At 35.4% G+C, this 10,244-nt stretch overlaps 1 protein-coding gene across 2 annotated transcripts in view; it reads left to right on the forward strand.

Annotated features, from left to right (window-relative positions):
• Csmd3 (CUB and Sushi multiple domains 3) overlaps positions 1-10,244 on the forward strand; it is a 952,990-nt gene that overhangs the window by 255,628 nt on the left and 687,118 nt on the right. The gene's annotated exons all lie outside the window — the stretch shown is intronic.

Genomic DNA, 10,244 nt, shown 5'->3' on the forward strand with positions numbered 1-10,244 from the left:
AAAAAAAAAAAAAGAGTATTGATGTCATGGTCTGAAGCAAAGTGGGGATCGCCAATCTATGTGGAATTGCCAGATCTGAATGTTTAAAGAATCACATGACTTTCTGATAAACTATAAAGAATAATTGTCAGAACTGAGGGATACTATTATGGATTAAGGTACCAGAGTGACATTAGAATTTTGACAGTTAGCTTTTCATCACTATTTTTATGTCACTTGATTAGTAAGAATAATCATTATGATATTATGACAAGGAAATCAAATTTGTTCCTCCTACTACCTATAGTGCTGCTCTTCAGCATGGTAGTCCAAATGTAGCCATTCCTTTAAAATTAGTTCTGGCAGTAACTTGCCTTAATTTGCATTAACAGATCATTTACTTGTCTTGTTATATCTGAAGACAATTTGTTTGAAGATGGAGTTTTTCTTTAGGATTCAAGACATGGTCTAATGAACATTTTACTCTCAAAATATGTTTTTCTGGAGATAATAATACTTTAGATAAAGTCTTTGCTTATGATGTTTTCAAATTATCATGCTGTTTTGAATGGATTTTTCACTGAAATAATGATAAAAAATCAATAGAGAAGTGATTTATAGCCAAACACTAGAAGAGAAAGAACCACTGAAGTCAAGGAAAATGTGTCTTGGAGCAGTGGAGATTTATCTAAAACACTTAAATCCACAAGTCTGAAATATTGAATGATTATTTTTCTTAAAAGTATAGACATTGACTCTAAGTGTGGCTTGCTTAGCTATGGGAGTGTCACTTAAACAGTGACTACAGGAATCCAACAAGGGGTCACAGTCACAGAGGAAATTACCACATAACTAGAATTTGCATGAAAATAATTCTGAAAATGGTTATAACGATAAGGAAGGTGGTAATGAAGTAGAAGCTTGTGCTCTTAATTTAAGCAAAAGATGAATACAACAGTGATAGTCTATGCTCTGGATATTGTTGAAAGAAAGTCAGCTTTAGAATTTAGACTCAATGTAGTCTGAGATTTACATTAAATACAGTAGTTTGAAGTTGCATTAAAACATAGTATTGAAGCTATATGACATATAACTGTATAATCAGAAATTTCAAAAAGAAATGTAAAACTAATGTTCAGACAGTCGAAAGAAGATAGATCAGTGTAAGTACCTAAACAGAAACAATGGATGTGAAGAGAAGGGGAGAAAGAACAATTCTGGATATCTGCAATATTACCTGAGTTTGAGAAGGTAATTGTGAAGACTAAACAAGTGCACTCCAGGAGTTAGGGTATTAAATTAGGGAATGCTATGTAACATAGAGAAGGCACGAAGAATATGAAGGGAGGATTTTTCCATTGCTACCTGAAGAAGAACAAAACACTAGGTGCATGCTTGAAAAATTCATAGTTCACTGGGCTTCTAATAATTTTTAATGTATTTCCACCAGAAATGTTACCATTTAATAGACAAAAATATAGATCATTCTCTACTTTCAGGACTTCAATAGATGCATTTATGCTTTTTATATTTTCCACCATAATTTTTTGCAAGAATACAATGAAACATAGGTTAATAATTTTTTTTAATTAGTAGAGGATTTAAAGAAAACTATTTCAGAATTTACTATTATATGATAATTCATGTTTAGTTCATACAAAGACAAATAAGGATACCATAGATTTTTTAATACTTTTAATATTTTTCATACAAAACATATCCTATTGAAGTTAGCAAAGCATTCATGTTCTTGACATGGTGAAGAAAATGAAAACAGTCTCATTGCAATAGTTCTTTTGTATTCACTGAACTCTAGGAAGAAAATCTAATCCTTATATTGTCTGGATCACTATGTCCTTATTTACTCTGGCTAAAAACCCTTCTTTGTGGGGCTGGAGGGATATCTCAGTGGTTAAGAGCACTAGCCACTCTGAGTACTCTGCCAAAGGACAGGGGTTTAAATCGCAGCACCTACATGGAAATTCACCGTATTCAATAGAAAATAATGGAGTCAAAGTTCTCACTGAACAGAGCACTACCCTGCATGTATTTTGTTCCATACCTGTAACAGTCTGGGATTCTCTTAATTCTAGCATGTATTACATTGTCTGTTTTAATTGCTATGGCTGGAACAGAGAATTATGAAGTATCTAATTACTTTCATGTTTACAAAGAGTAAGCCATAACTTCTATTATTTTAAAATTCATGTTCAAAGTCGGTTTTGATTCCTACTAGATTTTTTTCTCATCCAATGATGGTTACAAAAGTATGTATTACCATATCTACTATCTAACCACTTTAAAAAAGCACTCCCATGAAGGCAGTGACCATGAGGGTGGTTAATGTATAACTTATATTGTGTAAATGGAGAATAATAATGTACATGTATCAACATGAATTAAAGAAACAGCTTACTACTTAATATGTTAGGCAGTTGCACTTATTAAGAAAAGCATGACACATAGCCTTTAAGACCAAAAATTTATGGGATGTGTAAGGTAAATATATACATGGACCTGAGCTGAATGATTCATTTACCTAGAGGTGGAAAACATTGTCATATAGGAAAGTAGTTAATAAAGTATAATCTAGTCTGGACTATAGTATGGGTAGAGACTCTCTAGTCCTCCTGATAAAATAAAGTAGATATAAATACTGTAACTGTAATTCTTGTTTGATACCTGTTTTTGTTGAAATATGAGCGGCGGGGCTGCATCCCCAACGCCCCAGCCGCCCACTCGGCTAGCTTATGCCCCGAAATAATTACACGGACACTGTATTCTTTTAAACACTGCTTGGCTCTTTAGCTCTAGCCCTTTTCTCGGCTAACTCTCGCACCTGGACTAACCCATTTCCAATCATGTGTGTCGCACCCCAAGGTGCACTTACCGGGAAGATTCTAGCCTACATCCATCCTGGGTCGGAGCTTCATCGCGTGTGCCTCAGAGAGCAGAGCTCTCGCCTCTGCCCGCGAGAGGAGAGCTGTCGAGTCTCTGACCTCACTTCCTCTTCTGCCCAGCATTCTGCTCCTCCCACTTACGTTCTAACCTATCAGGTCAAGCAGCTTCTTTATTAAATCAACCAATGACCTTCCTCCATCATGTTTTGTTATATGTAATTTTACTATCTTAAAATTAATACCTTCCATTTTATTTAGGCAGAGATGAGGAGATGATGTAGAATTCCCCTCTGTAAGCTATGAATGTGTTTTATTGCCATTGTTTATTAAAGAAGCTGTTTCAGCCATTGGTTTAGTAGATTAAAGCCAGGCAGGAAATCCAAACAGAGATATAGAGAGAAAGAAGGTGGAGTCAGAGATGCTGCAAAGGAGTCCAGCTACCAGCCAGAGCCTTACCCGTAAGGCATGGCCTCATGGCAATACACACATTAATAATGATGGGTAAATTTAAAATGGAAGAGTTATCTGGAAGTATGCCTAAGCTGTTGGCCAAACAGTGCTGTAATAATTAATATAATTTCTGTGTTATTATTTGGGTCTGGACAGCAGGGAACAAATGAGCAGTCTCCACCTACAATTACTAAATTAAGAAAGAAAAAACTACTAAGCATCAGGGCATTTCATCACCAAAATTTCTACAAACTGGGATGAGGAGTGAAGGATATATAAAATAAGAGGGAAGAGGGAAGGGAAGAAAACAATACAGTAAAGGTGTCCAGGAAATTAAATGAAGAGAATTTCAAAGCACTGCTCAGTTATGCCAAATAAGGATGTTTGCTTGCTCTTATTGTTGTTATTTGTTTGTTTGTTTTGAAATGTCCTAGAAACACGCCTAGTAGCTTGGGCTGGTCTTCAGCTCACAGACATCCACATTCCTCTTATGGGTCTTCAAATAAGGATGATTAGCTAATAAAATAAACAGCAGGCTGTCATAGGACATCGTAGTTCTGATGAAATCTATTTATGGATGAATTTAACTGGGGCTGGACTAACACAAATGAAGTGAAGATGGTGTGAATAGTTCATATAAACTAAACTATTAGGGAACTTTGTAAGAAAGATATACAAAGAAATGGTAATGAGGTAGGCAGATATATAAAACATTTTTAAATTATTTATTCAGTTATATTTTAAGTGTGTAAGTTTGACTGCATATATGCATATGTACTGTGTGTACATCTAGTGCTTAGGGAAGCAAGAAGAGAACAGCAGGTCCCCAGAAACTGGACAAATGGTTTGTTCTAAGCTGCCGTGTGGTAGGTGGGAACCAACCCATGATCTTCCACAAAAGCAGCAAAGTACACTTAACTGCTGAGCCATCTCTCCAACCCACAAATATTTTTGTTAAGATTTTTTACTTTTGTTTCTTAATTGTTAGAATTAAGACTTTTTCCCTTTTGTTTAAACTTAAAGTGAATTGCTCATCAGAGAGTAAACAAGAAAAGAAAATGAACTAAGACAATCATTTTAGCAAAAAAAAAAAAAAACAAATGCAGTGATAGCCAATGTGCACTCTGAAAGTGTGTTTGAAGTAACATAGAGCATCACAGTAACAAGAAAGTGAGGTGGGAAAGAAAGTGAAAATGAAGGGCATTCAACTTAATATCACAGCTCACAGTGAAGGATTCTATATAGTGATGCTCTTTGGCTATATGGCAGAGGGCTGTAATTGATAAAAGAAAGTTACAAAGCTTATTAACATTGAGCTTTGGCGGGGATGGGGGATGAGGAGTCTAGTTTAACATGTCGACTGAATCGTAATCCAAGCCAGATATCCATGAGAATACTCCTCAACTTTGTGAATGCATGACTGAATTTCAACAAGAAGTTTAAAATAGGAATACAAGATAAGATAATTGACAAGAACAGAGTATTATGGAAAAAGAAGCATTTAGATTTTATAACCAAAGAAAATATATAAATCGACCTCATTCAGATTAAGAATGAAGTAATGTAAGTAATGTATTTCAATTAAAATGTATTATCTTACACATTTGTATTTATGTTTTTAGTTAAAATGGTGCTTAAGATTCAGATATATGCTAATAAATTTACTCATAGATTTCTAATCAAGACTGATTACCATCTCCAGCCATTGCTTCCAGCTACAAATCCAACTCATTTCTTTCTCACCTACTCCGATCATGGATCTGATTTTCTGACTTTTCTCTACACCATCAGCTTTTGCCATCAGAATGATCAATCTTCAAATAGATGTATCTTAGTTTCTTCTCTTTATTTCTTTGTAATGCATTTTACAAAATGACCAACGATGTTTCAGTTCCTAAGTTAATACTTATCTAAATTTATCTGCAACATTTGATCTTGATCTCTGAAACACTGAAGCCCTTTGCTCAATCTTTTCTCATTATGAGTATATATTTTTTTTATTTTCATAGTTGGTTTTTCTACCCTCAGCGTTTCTATACATTCTGAGGTCTCCTCAGTTATTTTCTTCAGCTCTGCTGTTGTATTTATTCACTATATTGGGGTTTGCTTATCTTCTATTTACTCTTTACTATTCTCAAAATTTGTCAGTTTCATTACCATTCATTTGCTCTCTTTCTTTGTTGTCCTTGTGCATATATTTTCAGGAAAGTAACAAAACCTTACAACTGAAATCTTAAGTCATACATAATTCTTAGAAACATGTACTCATATATTAATCATGTTATGTTTAATTGTGGAATTAATACATGATTTTGCTCTCTTACTACATAGAAACAAGGTAAAAGTCTGTTGTATTCTGATATTTTATTGATAATATTTGAATAAAGGAGCACTTGTTAGTCTTGATTAGATGAAGAAGACAAAAACTTTAATCAAATGCATGATACATATTAGGATTGTGGTAGATACCCAAATTTATTTGAGAAAAAGACAATTGAAGGATTAGAGGAAACCCTCACAATTTGTTGTTTATCTATTTGAGGTGATTGTTTGTTCAATGCAATTTTAACAGTGGTATTTCTGGATTTGAATGAAATTTCTTCAACATGCATGACTTAGATGTAAAGTAGAATGTCCAGGCAAAGAATTCAATAGGCTATGTGATATAATGACAATGAAGAGTGAGATGACCCTTGGGGCATTGTTAGGATATGGAAGGAAGTGACTTCAAACCAAGTGTGTAGGTTCAAATTATACTGATGTTGGTCTATATAATCTGTTTATGAATTAATAAGATGTGCTTATTTCTGAAAGCTCAGCTAACAAGGAAAACAAGCTAATCATTATAGTAAAATTGTTTGAAATATAAAGAAATTAGGTTTTAACAATATGTGTCATTTTATATGACTGGAACAAACAACAATGAAGTGTAGTAAATTCATTCAATTTAATAGAACAGTCTTGTGAAAGAAGGTAACACCAGTTGATTTATGCCAAACTCATGACTCACCTGTTGTGGAAGTCATAAACTATACATTGTTTTTAACATAACACCTTTAATAACTTCAGGCTGTGTAGAAGTGGATTATCTGTTTTCATATCTTAATTCATTTTACATACTTCAAAATCACTTTTAGGCATATACATATACATATATTAAGTTTTGGAGTTTGATTTTATGAATTCTAAAATAATTAGTCTATTCCTATGGGTCTACACCCACACACTCATATCATGCAAGGCTTTTTGTCCCTGAGAAATGATACTAGGAGCCATCCATCAGCACTAGCATTTCAGGTAAGGATGGGGACTAATGAAATCCTTTCTTATGAGTTGATTTATCCCAACCACATAACATGGTTATAAAAATATCATGTATTTTATAGTATTATATTATGCTCATTTGAGAATTGCCAAATTGCTTTTACTACCATAGACACGTGTTCAACATTATGAAAGTATTTCCTACAATGTGTTCTAATAACCCCACCTATGGTAGCCATGTATGAAAACATAATAAAGTTGGATTTACAGCATGGAATGATGAGAAATTAATTATATCTAAAAATAAATTCAATATAATATTGTATTTAACCAAAAATTTTGAATGCTTGTTTTTTTTTTTTTGAAATTTTCCATGTCATCTGTTCAAACTGATTTGATGACATGTAGCTGAAATCATGGAAAGAAGTCATTCACTGTTATTAATTTTGAGGCATATTTAGGAATCCAGAATAATTATTCAACAAAATGTTAATTTACAAATTGCACTGACGTGTATATTTAAAAAATACAAAGTCACTATGCTGCTAAAATGCCAACATAGTGCTACATGCCCAAAGTAGAATTTTTCTTTCAGTCTTAAATTATTCTGCCTGTCGCACAAAATATCTCCCACAAATAAATTACTTCAACAATCTTAGATGTTTCAGAAATTATCAAAAATAAACTTGTTGATAGCCATGTCACCTTAGTCTCTGAAGAGCCTTGTCTAGGTCTCCAATAGGCAGAAGTGTGTTTCTGAAGGTTAACTGTGAGTGCCTCTTTCCGAAGCATTTACATGTAGATGGGAATTTTAGGAGCATTCTACTTAGCTGTTACTCTCTGGAAAGAATAAGAAAATGATGGAGAGCTTTTAGCTAACTCATGATATTTTCAAATTAGCTTTCCCCACATAGGAAAATGGACTTTATAATGAAGATTTCCGCCTTCATCTAATGCTAACATGGGTGCTTACGGCTCAACTGCAAGTGAAGCTATTAAATCCCTCAGACTTATCTGAAAGCAAAATGACTAATGATGAGAAAGTTATGATACTATTTAAGTTTTATGCTCATGTATTTTAATGAAAAGTAGGCTGAACATTCATGATTAACACTTGCAATAGACCCGTTATGGCACAGAAAACATTTCATGATTCGTAAGGAAGGCTGAAGTTATTTACAAAGAAGAATCTACAAACGTGGTGGATGTGTAAGGATTGCTGCTAAAGTGGCACCATTTTCCTTTAGTTTATGTTAATAGGACAAATTGCAGCATACCACACAGGCACCAGAAGTTATTTGCAGATGATCATCAGTGCAACTGTGGTGGGCTACAATTATATTAGTGTCTATAGAAATGCTATTTTTGGGGTAATATATAAGGCACAGACTAAGTGGTTTTTAAGAAGGATTCTACATGGGCACTGAGTGCAGAATAGGGATTCAGTCAACATTTATTAGGAATGTTGTCCTCTCTCTGACCATGCCTGTGTGAATAAAGTGTTCTCAACTTATTTTAATTTTTTTTGGTGACCTCACAGTCTCTCTTTTATTTCTGGATATTACTGTGATCGCAATTTCAGTCTAGAAATCTCAACCCAGTACTTCAGAAACTAAAGATAGGAAATTCTTGAAAATAGGAATTCCTTCTTATATCACCAATAAAACAGATTGAATATTAAAAATGCCAGTGTGTTCTGATTTCTCTTATTGTTTATTTCAATTAATTAGCAAAGTCAGTGCAGTTTTGCCTCTTCTTGCATTCCTGTTGGGGAGAGACAGGGATAGGAGAGAGCGTGTATGTTTGTGTCTGGTGGGGAGTACATATTTGAGTGTACCCCTTGTAGAGAAGAGTTGACATTGAGTGTTTTTGTCGTTAGGTCTCTTTGCTTTTAAGAAACAAGAAAAGAAAACAAACAAACAGTAATAAAAACAAATGAACAACACCCAGTATCTTTCACTGAACCTGAAGTTTATTGATTATCTACCCTGGCTGGTCTTTGAGTTGCCAAAATCCATTTGTATTTAATAACCATCTACATTCTCAGTGTTGGGGATAAAGATACACATTACTGTGCCTAGCTTTTATATCATGCCAGGGAATGAATTTATATTCTCGGGAGCTCAGTCCAGTTTCTATCTGTTGTTGGATGAAGGTTCTATGGTGATATTTAAGGTAATCATCAGTCTGACTACAGGGTAAAGCCAGTCCAGACACCCTCTACTCTATTGCTTAGGGTCTTAGCTGGGGTCATCCTTGTGGATTTCTGGGCTTTTTTTCTAGAGTCAGGTCTCTTGCTAACTCTATAATGGCTCCCTCAGTCAGGATATCTCTTTTCTTGCACTCATATCTTTCCTCCCTCCATCATGACCATCCCATTCCCTCAAGTTCTCCTTAACACACCCATTCTCCTCTTCCTTCTACCTCCCGTTCCCATGCTCCCAAAAATTTTCAGGAGGGTCTATATATGTTTCCTTGGGTTAACCTTATTACTTAGCTTCTCTAGAATCATGAACTATGAACTATAGGCTTGATGTCCTTTGTTTATGACTAGTATTCACTTATGAGTGAATACATACCATATTTGGGTTGTTTTGTGTTGTTTTTTTGTTTGTTTTAGGTCTGGGTTACCTCACTCAGGATAGTGTTTTCTAATTCCATCCATTTGCATGCAAAGTTCAAGATGTCACTTTTTTTTAACCGCTGAGTAGTACTATAATGTCTAGATGTGCCACACTTTCTTTATCCATTTTTCAGGTGAAGAGTGGAAGGAGTGAGAGCATGAGCAAGAAATTCAAGACCATGAGGGGTTCATCCACGGAGGCAGTTTGCCTGAGCTAGTGATAGCTCAGCAACTCCACCTGGACTGGCAGTGAAAGAGCATGGGAACACACAAGTCCCTCTGAAGGGGGTTGACAGTTGGGGCAGACTGAGGGCCCACTGATAGTGACACTGGGATGTGTCTCTGCTGCATGTACTGGCTTCTTGAGATCCTATTCTCTTTGCTCAACCTAGATGTAGGGGGAAGTACTTGGACTTTACACAGGGTGGAGTGTATTGCCCTCTTTTAGGATTGGAGGGGGTGGAGTGGGAAGGAATGTGGAGGGAGTGGGAATTTGGATTGGTATTTTTAAGTAGTAAAATAATAATACTAAAAATAGAATTTATATTCTCAGACTTGAGCAGCATGTGTTTTGCTTACTTTGCCCTACACCTGCCCTGGCATGCCCTTGGGGTTCTAGCAGGCTATGACCTCAGTTGTAGCCACTAAGAGGAACTCCTGGGCACATTTACTACTTTCCTTTAAAAGGGCCTCTCTCTCTCTCTCTCTCTCTCTCTCTCTCTCTCTCTCTCTCTCTGCTTCTCTGCCTGCCTCTCTCTTTTTTTCTGCTGCTCCTGTCCCGAGAGGCCAGCCTTCGCCCTCCCCTTCCCCCTTTTTATGTTCCCTTTTCCCTAATAAAAACCCCCTCCATGTGAAAAGAAAAAGAAAGGTAGAAAGAAAGAAAGAAAGAAAGAAAGAAAGAAAGAAAGAAAGAAAGAAAGAAAGAAAGAAGGAAGGAAGGAAAGAAAGAAAGAAAGAAAGAAAGAAAAAAAGAAAGAAAGAAGAAAAAGGGCTCCTAGTCTGCCTCCCCCACGGGGGACAAAGGCCAG

Source organism: Microtus ochrogaster, linkage group LG3 (assembly GCF_000317375.1).
Source record: "Microtus ochrogaster isolate Prairie Vole_2 linkage group LG3, MicOch1.0, whole genome shotgun sequence".
Lineage (NCBI taxonomy): Eukaryota > Metazoa > Chordata > Mammalia > Rodentia > Cricetidae > Microtus > Microtus ochrogaster.